General features: G+C 34.8%; 1 protein-coding gene and 1 long non-coding RNA gene across 13 annotated transcripts in view; one reads left to right on the plus strand and one right to left on the minus strand.

The window, feature by feature from the left end:
• LOC141520795 (uncharacterized) overlaps positions 1-13077 on the minus strand; it is a 78182-nt gene that overhangs the window by 26139 nt on the left and 38966 nt on the right. The window lies entirely within an intron of this gene.
• Positions 7752-13077, plus strand: part of LOC141520794 (olfactory receptor 13A1-like) — a 396576-nt gene continuing 391250 nt past the window's right edge. For 11 of the 12 annotated variants that reach the window (XR_012477738.1, XR_012477736.1, XR_012477735.1 and 8 more), the window contains exon 1: positions 7752-8447. The gene's annotated coding sequence lies outside the window, so the exon portion shown is untranslated. The remainder of the gene's footprint in view (positions 8448-13077) is intronic. The other variant, XM_074232635.1, reaches the window with a different exon arrangement.

Consider the following 13077-nt stretch of genomic DNA (forward strand, 5'->3'; position numbering starts at 1 on the left):
TGCTCATTTTCTTTTTCTGTGATTGCATTATTTATTTTATTTCTTCTTTTGTTGAATTGGGTAATTTACATTTTTTGTAGATATTCATCTACATTGACAATTATATTGGTTTATATTGACAATTATATTAGCATATATTGACAATTATATTGGTATATAGTTGGCCAAAATAGCTCCTAAGAGTTGTTTTAATTTCCTTTTCATTGTAGATGAATTCAACCCTTTCATTTTTAGAATACCAATTTGATAATTTTCTTTCCCTTCTAAAAATCAAGTTGGTCAATGTTTTATTCATTTTAGTTATATAAAACTAACTTGTTTTATTTATTAATTCTATCTTACTTTCAATTTAATTAATTTCTCCTTTGGTTTTCAGGATTTCAAATTTGGTGCTTAATTGGAGAATTTGAATTTCTTAGTTTTTTCACTTGTATGCCCAGTTGATTGATCTAGTCTGTCTTTATTTTATTCATGTAAACGAGTAGACCCATAAATTTTTCCTTAACTAACACTTTGGCTGCAGCCCATAAATTTTGGTATGTTTTTTCCTTGCTATTTTTTTAAATGAATTTATTTATTGTTTCTATAATGTGTTCTTTGATCCATTAATTTCTTAAAAGTAGATTAACAGCCAAATAATTTTAATCTCTTTATTGTTCAATACTGAATGAAATTGTTCTTGCATTATGATCTGAAAAGAATGTGGTTGCTTGTTCTACTTTTCCATATTTGGTTGTGTGAGTTTTTTATGTCTTAATGCATGGCAAATTCTCTCTCTCTCTCTCTCTCTCTCTCTTTCTCTCTCTCTCTCTCTCTCTCTCTCTCTCTCTCTCTCTCTCTTTCTCTGTGTGTGTGTGTGTGTGTGTGTGTGTGTGTGTGTGTGTGTGTGTGTGTGGTACCATATAATTCTATGAAAAAATCTTTATTTCTATTCCCATTCATTTTTTTCTCCAGAGATCCATAATATCTACACTTTTCCAGAATTTTATCCATCTCCCTTTTTTTTATTTTATGGTTAGATTTATCCAGTTCTTAGAAAGCTGAGGTTTACCCTCAAGTATAGTTTTATTATCTATTTCCTCCTGTAACTCATTAAATTTTACCTTCAAAAATGTAAATTTGTTGAATATATTTTAGTTTTGTTATAACTTAATCATCTATGGGGTTTTCAGCAAGGTATAGATCCTTTCTTTCTATTTTAATTGATTTTTTTTTTGTTTTTGCTCTGTCTGAAATCATTATTGTCACCCCTTCTTTCTTTGCTTCATCTGAAGCATAAAGTATTCTGCTTTAGGACCTTTCCTTTATCCTATGTATATTTTTCTTATTTAAATGTGTTTCTTTTCAACAACATATTGTAGAATTCTAATTTTTAATTCATTCTGCTGTCCATTTCCATTTTATGGATGAATCCACCTCATTCACAATAATTTTTTTATTACCTCTCTTCTCCTTTCTCAAATTATTTAACTTCTGATCAACACTTTCCCCAATATACCCTCAGTCTCTCTCCTCCTTCTATCATCCCTTTTTGCTTTCTTTTTGGGTAAGATAGATTTCTTATCATTCCTTCTTTGAACCATTTTTTAATTAAAGGTTTAAAGTTTGCCTACTACCCCATCTTCACCTCCATTATAATAGTTCTTTTATCCCTCTTTCATGTGGATTAGTTAATCCCAGTCAAACTTTCCCTTCTTTCTGTATAATTTTCTTTCTCATCCTTTCATATTATTTGAGATATCATCACATCAAAATTATTTTATATCTATACCCTCTATTTCCATATATCCCTTCTAATTGCTCTTATAAATAGTAGAGTTGTTTAGTTACAAATATTATCTTGCCATGTAGAAATATAATTATTTTAAATTTTTAAATTTCTTAAATTTTCTCTTTCTTTTGCTTTTTTTTACTTTTTGCTTCCCTTGAGTCTTTTCATTTATGTATTTATTTTTTATGTATTTATTTATTTATTTCATCCTTATACACATTATTATAAGCTATAAAATTTCCTTCTACCCTTCCTTCCTATCCCCCTCTCCTCAGAGATGAACAGTCAAGTTAGCATTGTACATATATATTTTTGATAAACATATTTACAGATTAGTCATTTTCAGTATTAGGAGTTAGGATTCAGAGAAAGAGATAGGTAAGATAATTTTTTTATAAAGTGTTCATCAGATTCTTAAGGTTGTTTTTTTTGTCTTGTTTTGTTTTTTTCCTCTGGATGGGTATAACATTGTCCATAGCCAGTCTAACATGGTTATCCTGGCTCTCTGAACTACTGAGAGATGCTGCTTCCATCAAGGTTGATCTTTTCACAGTGCTGTTGTAATTGTGTACATTGTTCTCTTAGTTTTGCTCCTTTCATTCAGTATCAGATCCTCTAACTCATTCCATGCTTCTCTAGTGTCTGACCATTCATGTTTTCTTACAGAATCAAAATATTCCACAGTTTTCATGTACCATAACTTGTTTAGCCATTCTCCAATTGATGAGTATTCCCTCAATTCCCAATTCTTTGCCCCTACAAAAAGAGCTGTTATGAATATTTTGGAACATGTGGGATTTTTCCTATTTTTTTTATGATTTCTTCTGGATATAGGCCTAGAATTAGAATTACTGGGTCAAAGGGAATGTTACCTTGAATCTTTTAATTGGTGTTCAATTTTTTTTTTTATTCAGCTCTGGACTTTTAGTTAGAAGTTCACGAAAGTCCTCTATTTTGTTAAATGTTCATTTTTCCCCTGAAAGATTATAATGAATTTTGCTGGGTAAGTGATTCTTGGCTATAATCCTAACTCTGTATGGCCTGAGATTAATCTTTACTCAGTCATTTAGGATCTTTGTTACCTTGGTCAAGTCATTTCACAGGAGTTTATTTATTTTTACTGCAAAAAGTGGAATTTTGTCTCAGGTCTGTCTGTTTTCTTTTAGTTCCATATTTCTGATATAAAGACTAACAATATCATATTAAAAGATGAAAAAACTAGAATCAAAGAAGACAAGTTGATTTATTTAAGATCAATGAGTTTAAAAGTGTCTGAGCTGGAGGCAGCTAGGTGTCACAGTGGATAGAGCACAGGCCCTGGAGTGAGGAGGAACTGAGTTCAAATCAGGCCTCAGATACTTAATTACATAGCTATGTGACCTTGGGCAAGTAATTTGACTTTGGGCAAGTCACTTAACCGCTTTGCCTTGCAAAATAAAAAGTGTCTGAGCTGCAACTCAAAGCAAATCTCCTGATTCGAAGGTCAGTGATTAGCTGTTGTTTCACTTTTTAACTATACTTATTCATGATAATCTTTTTACTTATTCGTATTTCCAGTGTTAATCACTATTCTATTGGGTAATTAATAAATATTTACTGAATTTAATAGGAAGAAACAATATAAATAATTTGTTGTCTTTGCCTTCTAAGAAGTAATGTAGTCAAAAGCAAAACAATGGTAAAAGGTATAGTGTGAAACAGAAGAAAGCAAGTAGTCAAAGAAAAAGGATACATATATTTGGGAAATGATATCACTTAAGGTAGAAGGTATTGGTTAGGGAATGAATATTCCATTAATCTCATTTGGGATAGATCTAATGTAGTTATTTTCTTTTTTAGGAGTTTTTTATCTTTATACTAGTGTAAAGAAAAGATAAAACATGGAGTTTTATTTTTCTGTCATAAAAAGTTTAGTGTTCTTTATGGAAAGTATATGATTCAACTATATAAATGTTTTATATTATTGCTAAGAAACAAAGGAACCCTCAATTTTTATTTGGGATATATTTGAATTGATATCAATTATCCACTTTTTAAAAAAAATGTTTTATTTGTGTTTTTCAATTACATGCAATGGTAGTTTTTAACCAATCATTTTTTAAACAAGATTTTGAGTTTTACAATTTTTCTCCCTCCCTCCCTTCCCTCTCCCTGTTCCCCCATCACAAAGCAATACACCATGAGCTCTATTGTTTCTAACCCTCCTAAACAGAGATCAGTATTGAATATGTAGTGAGAGAAGAGTCAGATCCAAACAGAAGAAAGAAAATAAAGAGAAATTAGAAAGAGATAATGCATAAGATGATTTTTAAAAATTAAAGATAATAAAGGTCTTCATTCAAATAAATAATAAAAGGTCTTCATTCAAACTCCACAGTTCATTCTCTGGACATAGGTGGGATTTTCCATCACAAAACCCTTAACATTGTCTTTGGTTATGGTACTGCTGAAATACACAACTCCATCAAAGTTGATCATGACTCCATATTGTTTTTAACATGTATATTGTTCTTCTGATTCTATTCATTTTACTCAGCATTGATTCATTCTGGTCTTTCTACGCTTTTCTTAAATCCCATCCCTCATGATTTCTTATAGCACAAGCTTTCCCTCACATACATATACCACAATTTGCTTAACCTTTTCCCAATTGATGGGCATCCCCTCAATTTTCAATTCTTTGCCACTACAAAAAGATCTGCTCTGGTGGTGGGTAGGTGGTGCTGCGGGGGTGGCTAGGTGGCATGGTGGATAGAGCACCGGCCCTGGAGTCAGAAGTACCTGGGTTCAAATCCAGCCTCAGACACTTAATAATTACCTAGCTGTGTGACTTTGGGCAAGCCACTTAACCCCATTTGCCTTACAAAAATCTAAAACAAAAAAACAAAACAAAACAAAAAAAGATCTGCTCTGAATATTTTTGTACATGTGGAATTTTTACTTTTTTTTCATGATACAGATCCAGTAGTGGTATTATTGGATCAAAGGGTATGCACATTTATATTGCCCTTTTGGCATTATTCTAAAAATTGCTCTCCAGAAAGGTTGTATCAGTTCACAACTCCACCAATAACACATTAGTGTCACAGCTTTCCCACATTCCCTCTAAGATTGATCATTTCTTTTTTTAGTAATATTGGCCAATCTGAGAGCTTTGAGGTAGTATTTCAGAGATGCTTTAATTTACATTTATCTAATCAACAATGATTTAGAGCAATTTTTCATATGACTATAGATAGTTTTGATTTCTTATCTGAGAAATTCTTTTTCATATCTTTTGACCATTTTTCAATTGGGGAATGACTTTGTTTTTTTTTATAAATTTGATTTAGTTCTATATTTTTAGAAATGAGTCCTTTGTCAGAAACACTAGTTATAAAAATTGTTTCCAAACTTACTACATTCCTTTTAAATCCTTAACTATGCAAAACCTTTTTTAATGTAATAAAAATTATCCTGTTTGTTTTCCTAATATTTTCTATCTCTTCTTTGGCCATAAACTGCTCCACTTTCCATAAGTATGATAACTATACTAGTCCTTGTTCTCTTAATTGACTGATATTATTATCTATTATGTCTAAATTCTGCACAAATTTTGACCTTATATTGATATAAGGTTAAGATGTTGATCTATGCCTAGTTTCTGTCACAAACTGGAATCTCTAGCTTTATTGAACAGTAGATAACTATAGTCATTTACTGTTGTCTCTTGCAACTAATCTATTCCACTGATTCACTAATCTATTTCTTAGCAAATACTAAACAGTTCTGATCACTGCTGCTTTTATAATATAATTTGAGATCTGGTAAGATTAGGGTGCCTTCCTTTGCATTTTTTTCCAATAATTCTCTTGATATTCTTGACCTTTTTTTCATATGAATTTACTTTGTTTTTCTAGCTCACTAAGGCTACTTTTTTGGAAGTTTGATGGGTATGGCACTAAATAAGTAATTTAATTTAGGTTGAATTGTCATTTTTATTATAATAGCTTAGCCTATCATGAGAAATTGGCATTAAGCCAGTTATTGAGATCCAATTACATCTGTGTGAAAAATGTTTTATAGGTGTTTTTATAAAGTTCCTGAGTCTCCCTTGGCAGGTAGACTCTGTAGTATTTTGTTTTGTTTGATATTATTTTAAATGGGAATTCTCTTTCTTGCTGTATCTTGTTAGAAATATTTGGAAATTCTGAGGATTCATATGGGTTTATTTCATATCTTGCAAAGAGAATTTTGTTTTTTGGTTACTCCTATTTATTTTTCTTCTCGTATTGCTAAAACTAACATTTCTTATAGAATATTGAATAATATTGGTGAAAAATTTTTCACCCCTGATCTTACTGGAATGCTCCTAACTTGTGTCCATTACATATAATCCTTGTTGATCATTTTAGAGAGATACTCATCATTATAATGAACATTCCATTAATTCCTATGCTTTCCAGTGTTAGAAATGGGTCTTGCATTTTGTCAAAAGCCTTTTCCAGCATCTATTGAAATAATTATTAAAGTTGCTATTGTTAATATGTGGTGTTACATTAGCAAAAATTCTTATTTTGTACATATTCACCATAACCTATCAACATCAATTGGACAAGCCACTTAACCCCATTTGCCTTGCAAAAAACATCAATTGGAAATGACTGAATAAAATGTGGTTTATGAATTCAATGAAATAAGTTGGTGCTGTAGAAACCTGACAGAAGGGATGACTTCAGAGAAACTGCAAAAGACTTGTATAGAATGAATAAAATTACTAGAAAAACTACATTGTCAAAAGCCCACAATTTTGAAATCCTTAAGAACTCTAATGAATGCAATTACCAGTCATGATTTTAGTGGACTAATAATGAAGAATGCTGCAACCTATACAACAAAAAGTGGACAAAATAAACATAAAGAAACACCATTTTAGGATAGGCAAAATGAAGGATTTTTTTTTACTTGATTATACATATTTGTTCAAGTTCTTTTTTCTTTTTTTTTTGCTTCAGTAGTGAGTATTGTGAGAGTTTAAAAAAACTGAAAAAACTGATAAAAAAATAATTATATCTTTGACAATCTTAACTAAGAAATGGGAAACCAAATTCAAAGTTCAAATTTCTAAAATGATCCGTACTCATCTAACCATTTTTTTACAATATAGATGCTCTAGTCGCCTTGGAATTGTGAGAGGTTAAAAAAACAAATAATGAAAAAATGATAAAAAATATAATAAATTATGTTGTTGGCAATCTTAAATAGGAAATGGGTGACCAAATTTGAAGGGCAACTTTCTAAGATGATTCATACTCATCTGACCATGTTTTTATAATATAGATGATCTATTCACCTTGTAATTTCCAAATATTTGCAAAGTAAGGATAATATAACATCTGAGCTCAATCTGGTACAAAATTTATCTTCTTTTAAAATTTATTCTTATTTTGTACAAATCATTTTTTCTACATTATTAAAATATTCTTGTTTAAGAGTAAACATCATACCCCTCCCCCCAAAAATATAGACCCGCATGAGTGATAAAGTAGAGAGAAAAAATAAAATAAATTAAATTAAATTAAATTAAAATTAAATTAAAAAGTTTTTAAAAATTTAAAACATTAAAAAAATAATAATAATAATAAGCGTAGGTGGGCCAGGCAGGGTTGCGGGCCGGCTGCTGAGTCTCCTCCCCAGAGCCAACAACAACCACTACCACCAGGAGGGCCACAGTTCCTGGGGGGCTACAGATGATGCAATGGCAATGGGAAAAGCAGGGGACAGGAGCAGTTCCCTCCTCATCCTCCATTCACAGTGGAGATGGAGAAGCTTCTTTTGACTCAGGGTCCTGCAGCTCCAGAGGAGGCAGTTCCCCCCCTGACAGCCCCTCCCCCCAAGAGGATGGTCAGAGAACGATGTGCGCATGCGCAGGAGCGTGGACCGGATACCCCCCCCCTGCCCCACCCAGAATTTCCGCTTCCGGCACCCTAAACTGTCCGTTTCTTTGAGTATGAGGAAAAGTGGAACTAGGAGAAAGGGGCCATTTTCCCAGCTGAGTTTCCCACAGCCTCCACCTCTCCTGTTGCGCTTTGGGACTAGGCGGCTACATTGGAAAACGCCTCAGCGTGGGGCTGACCTCTCACCCCGTGCCCGGCTGACCTCTCACCTTAGCGCAGCGGAACTCGAGGCCCTTCTGAGCAGGCCCCGGGCCTCGGCCTCCTTTTACATCTATCTCCTCCTTCCAAGCGGATCCCGCATGTTAGCCGCACTTTTCATGACCTCGCGCCCCCTTTCTACGTAAAACCCTCGGTTTCTTCAGTTCCCTGTTGTTTAGAAATGTTTGGTCTTATTTCACCGCAGATGCCCGGCCTGACCCGGTCTTCGTGGCCCTTGAGGCCCCTGCGTTAGCGCTGCGGCATTCATTCCCACGGAACTATCCCGGCTTTAGGACAAGGTGAGCAAGTACCCTGTCAAACCTGGATTTTTCTCAAGACAAAGACACGCGCTCAGAAACTCCCAATTTACAGTTAGAATAACGACAAAATGTATTTAAAACCAGCTTTGGGGCCGTTTGCTCCCAAGCCTCCCGGCGCTGACTGGCAATTTGAGAATTTACAGGAGGAGACCCGGCTGCACCAATACACGATGGACTCTACGCGGGGTAAACCCCGAAGTATGACCGCTGTGATGACACGAGGTTGGTTTTGGGGTGATGCCGAACCCTTCTGATAGAGAAGGTCCCCGGCCCAGGCAGGAGAAGAAAGATGGCACTTGGGGATTTTGGCTGTTGGGAGTTTTTCCTGCCTTTCCTTAAAAGATTGTTTTCCTTCCCCCCCACCCCCCACCCCAAGAGAAGCTCTTGAATACGTTCTAGTTGGTTTGCTGACAGGCTTCTTAATAAAAATTTCATTTCATCTGGATCCTTTGAAGATAGACACCCTCGTGCTTCCAGAGCTATTCCAAGCCTTTGGGGCGCTGGGTGGAGCTGTCTTGAGGATGGGGGAGCAGTTGACCAAGTTGGGTCATCTTCCAGAGGTCCCCCTTGTGAATCTTCCCCGGGGCAATGCTAGGGACCCTCAAAGCAGGATTCCCCCAGGCTTTCTGCTCTTGGTGACTCACAGCCTCTTCTTTACTGATACTTTCCTTCTTCAAAATGTGAAGCTTTAGTGTCAAATTGTTAGGAAGCATCAGGATCCTCAAAGTAGATTGGATTGCATTTCAGAACATGTGTCTGATGTAGAAATAATTTCCGTTTATGATAATAAATTTTCATTTCGGCCATTTAGAGAACCACTGTCAATATGAAATCAGCCATTTATTTGCTCATCTACTTAGTGCTTGAGGTAGATGTGAGTAAAATACTAAGACAACCAGTTAGGACAATTTGCAGAAACTGTTCCACCCAACTGCATTCTGTATCATTTTTATAAAGTGGATGTGTTTTTGACAGAAATGAATAGACAAGCCAAACACAGAATTTAATTCTTAACTGACTCCTTTGTATTAGTAAAACTGGCTGTGACAAGTATGAGATAACTCCTTGATTAGGCTTACATTTGCTTTCTCTTAGCATCTGAGAAATCATGCTAGGGTGTGAACCAGGGCCAAAATAAAAGCAACAATTAATTCTTTTTTAGATGTCTTTGTTATTTCTCTTCTCCAACTGAATTCTGAATGTGGTAACACTTGATTTGCCTTCTGCAACCTATATATTTCAAATCTATATCTTGGATTTTATTTGGAGGTGAAAGAAGAAGTCTGATGTGGCTATTCATAAGATGGCATTGAATCTATGGTTTGAAAATTAGAAAAATGGAAAAGGCTAGTTTACTCATAAGGACTAATAAATGACACCTTGTTTTGTATTAAAATTGGCAAACTTCAAAAGTAGAGGGAGATTTCTATTTAAAAGAGAAAGAAATGCATCACCCCTTTACAGATTAGATAGTTGGTTTTTTCCTGTTGTGTGGTTTAAAACTGGATTATCTTTACAGCTTTTTAACCATTAAAAATGAATCCATCTATTTTTTCTTCAGTAGCTGTGAAATCAACTGGTTTTGGAATCTTTCTGAAATAAAAATGGTTACACCTTGTTATCATAAGATGATACAAGGCAGTATTTATTGATAACCATGCTAGAGGTTTGGAGTGGAAGTCTTGGTCTCCCAAACTTTGAGTGAACAAAAAAATCAAGAAAGGGTTTCAACTATTAACAGTTGAAGTTTTGTAAAGATAAAGGTGGTTTCAGGGGTGGCTAGGTGGCGCAGTGGATAAAGCGCCAGTCCTGGAGTCAGGAGTACCTGGGTTCAAATCTGGTCTCAGACACTTAATAATTACCTAGCTTTGTGGCCTTGGGCAAGCCACTTAACACCATTTGCCTTGCAAAAACCGTAAAAAAAAATGAATGTGGTTTCAAAAGCTTTATACCTGTTTACAGTTTTGGGAATAAATGCAGGCTTCATTTTTCTTATGTTTAATGACTGGCCCAATATTTTTAAGTAGGATCAAGAGTAAAATTGCATAAAGTTGCACGTTGAAAAATGGAGCCAGTTACCTCGATGTAGCAGAGCATTGACTATTGGGGAAAATGAGAAATTGAAGACCACCATTCATATTCTTTCAACAAATTTAACCATTTGATGAAATGATTGGAATTAACTAAGCCAAAGTGATGCTGCATTCTTCATTGGTTTAGTTATTAGCAATTTAACTAACTATCTATCTATCTCTATATATATGTGTATATATGTATATATATATACATATATACACATATATGTACAGTTTACAATATGTGTCAGTTGTAGTTATAAACGCTTTGTGCCATTAAAGCTTTCACACAAAAAAGTCAAGGTTAAAAAACATCAAATGAATAAGTATTAGATAGTATTTGACTTCTACATAATTTACAAAAAATCAGGGAAAAAAGATCAATTAAAAAGAAATATTTAATTGAGATATTCTAGCAGAGTAATGTACCAGAAAAGTAAAAAAAAACCAAAAAACTTATTCTCAGCCACTCAATTTGGTTCAGTAGAAAAATTTCTGAGAAACTAAATTTCCAGTACATTAATGCTGTAAGATAAGGGAGCATTTCTGTGCAACTTTCCTTGTATCCTGGATTTCTCCTTAAAGGATCTCTGTAAATTTTCCTTCAAGAATCTGACTGTCGGGGTGGCTAGGTGGCATAAGTGGATAAAGCACCGGCCTTGGAGTCAGGAGTACCTGGGTTCAAATCCAGTCTCAGACACTTAATAATTACCTAGCTGTGTGGCCTTGGGCAAGCCACTTAACCCCATTTGCCTTGCAAAAAAAAAAACCTAAAAAAAAAGAATCTGACTGTGGTTCCCTTATTCTACTATCTTCCTCTTCCACACCTTTGACAAAATCTGTGAACTACATTGTGCCTGCCTATTTGCACCATATGTAATTAATTGTCTTTGATTCACTCCATCTCTGGTTGGGTCTGCTGCTTGTCCTCTAGTGCTCTTGGTTTTCATTTTAATTCTCAACATCTTTTGAAACCCTGTTCAGTTGTTGCTGCCCTTTCTGATTTGAGGCAGTGTTGAGTTCCTCTCAGGTCAATATATTTCAAGGCTTTTTTTTTTAATTTTTCAAGGCAAATGGGGTTAAGTGACTTGCCCAAGGCCACACAGCTAGGTAATTATTAAGTGTCTGAAGCCTGATTTGAACCCAGGTACTCCTGACTCCAAGGCCGGTGCTCTATCCACTGCACCACCTAGCTGCCCCCTCAAGAGGTTTTTAATAACAGTATTTTTTTCTATTATTTCCCAGCCTTGTGGCTCCAAACAATTGCTTGGCCGACTTGTTCTTCTCAGCAGAAAGTGTCCAACTCTCACTCAAAGCAATATATGGGTGACTGAATTCTTTTCTTTGTGGAGATTCAGGAAATATGCCACTTAAATCCTCCTACTATGACTTTCTAAGGCTAGGGAATAACATCTTAGTGATCATTCAATCAATTAATGGTTATTCAACATTTGTTATGTTCCAGACACTATAATAGAAACAGGGTCTGCACATACAAAATCAAGACTGTTCCTGTCCCTGAGCAACAGAGCAAGGAAGGAATTTACTAAAACCGTTAAGAGAGGAAATAGGGGCTATATCACACACCTTTTATTCTCTGGGGTTTTTGATTAACTTTCAGTTCCTTTAAAAACACAGCTGGCAAAGAAGGAATATAAGTATAGTGCATTGCTTATAAATAGTTCCTTTAGAAATCTGGAGCACATAGCAGGGAGATTAGACTAGGAAGCAGGAAGCCTGGTTTCTGACTTCACTCCTTAACTGATCTATTCCTCCCTGTGTGACAGTCTCCTTAAAATGAAGGGAAAATAGATAATCATTAACCATTCTTCCTGTTCTAAAATTCTATGAATGATGTTAAGAATTTTTCTCCTGGAGAGTTGACCAGGGATTGAGTTTATATCCCAACAGTATTCACAACACCATCACCATCAGCTAATTGTTCCTTCAGGGTACTTCTCATAGAAAGTTGATTGAGAGAATTCCTTATGGTCAATATGAATCCCCTTTAGACACCATGCTATTTTCTTAAAAGCTGGTTCATTCTTTACTTTTTTGAAGATTGCCCTCCAGATAGTCAGAAATCTTTGTGATCTCACATGTTGTATGTCATTGTTCTTGAATTGCCTAACAATTCTCTCCCAACTTTACTAAAGGCAGGGCTCAAGGATAACATCTAGGGAACTACCAGAGAACTGTCTCCAATTAACAGAATTGATGGAAGGGACCCAGGTGATCACAAACCTCATGGCTTTGGAGGTTTATGGGATTTACTCAATAGAAAGATATTAACAAGAGGTTATCATGAGTTAACCTGAATGTTGTTGCAGAGAGAACAATAACCTGGCTTAGAATCCTGGTTCTGTCACCTCACTACCTGCAAAATCGGGGTAAAGACAGCATGTCTGGGCATCAATTTCCTCATAGAAAACAGATTTGGAATTTGAATAGATCTTAAAGAGCTTCCACTTTCAAATGTATGATCCTATTTCTGACCTCAGTTTCTATTTGTAAATGTGTCATTTGAAAGAACATGATATCTATACTAAATTTTATCTCTAATATTCATTTCCTTTTATCAGTTCTTAAATTAGTTATCTCCCTATCTTCAAAGGGAGCTAATGAAATATCATCTTAGTAAGTAATCCTTAGAATATTTAATTTTATGCTTGGTTTTATGAGTGTGGGGAAGCTCTAATAACTCTACCAATGAAGAATGGAATGTATTATGTAAATAATTGACTTAGAGATCTTCTTCAGGTACTGAGAGGGTTAAG

Source organism: Macrotis lagotis, chromosome 4 (genome assembly GCF_037893015.1).
Source record: "Macrotis lagotis isolate mMagLag1 chromosome 4, bilby.v1.9.chrom.fasta, whole genome shotgun sequence".
Lineage (NCBI taxonomy): Eukaryota > Metazoa > Chordata > Mammalia > Peramelemorphia > Peramelidae > Macrotis > Macrotis lagotis.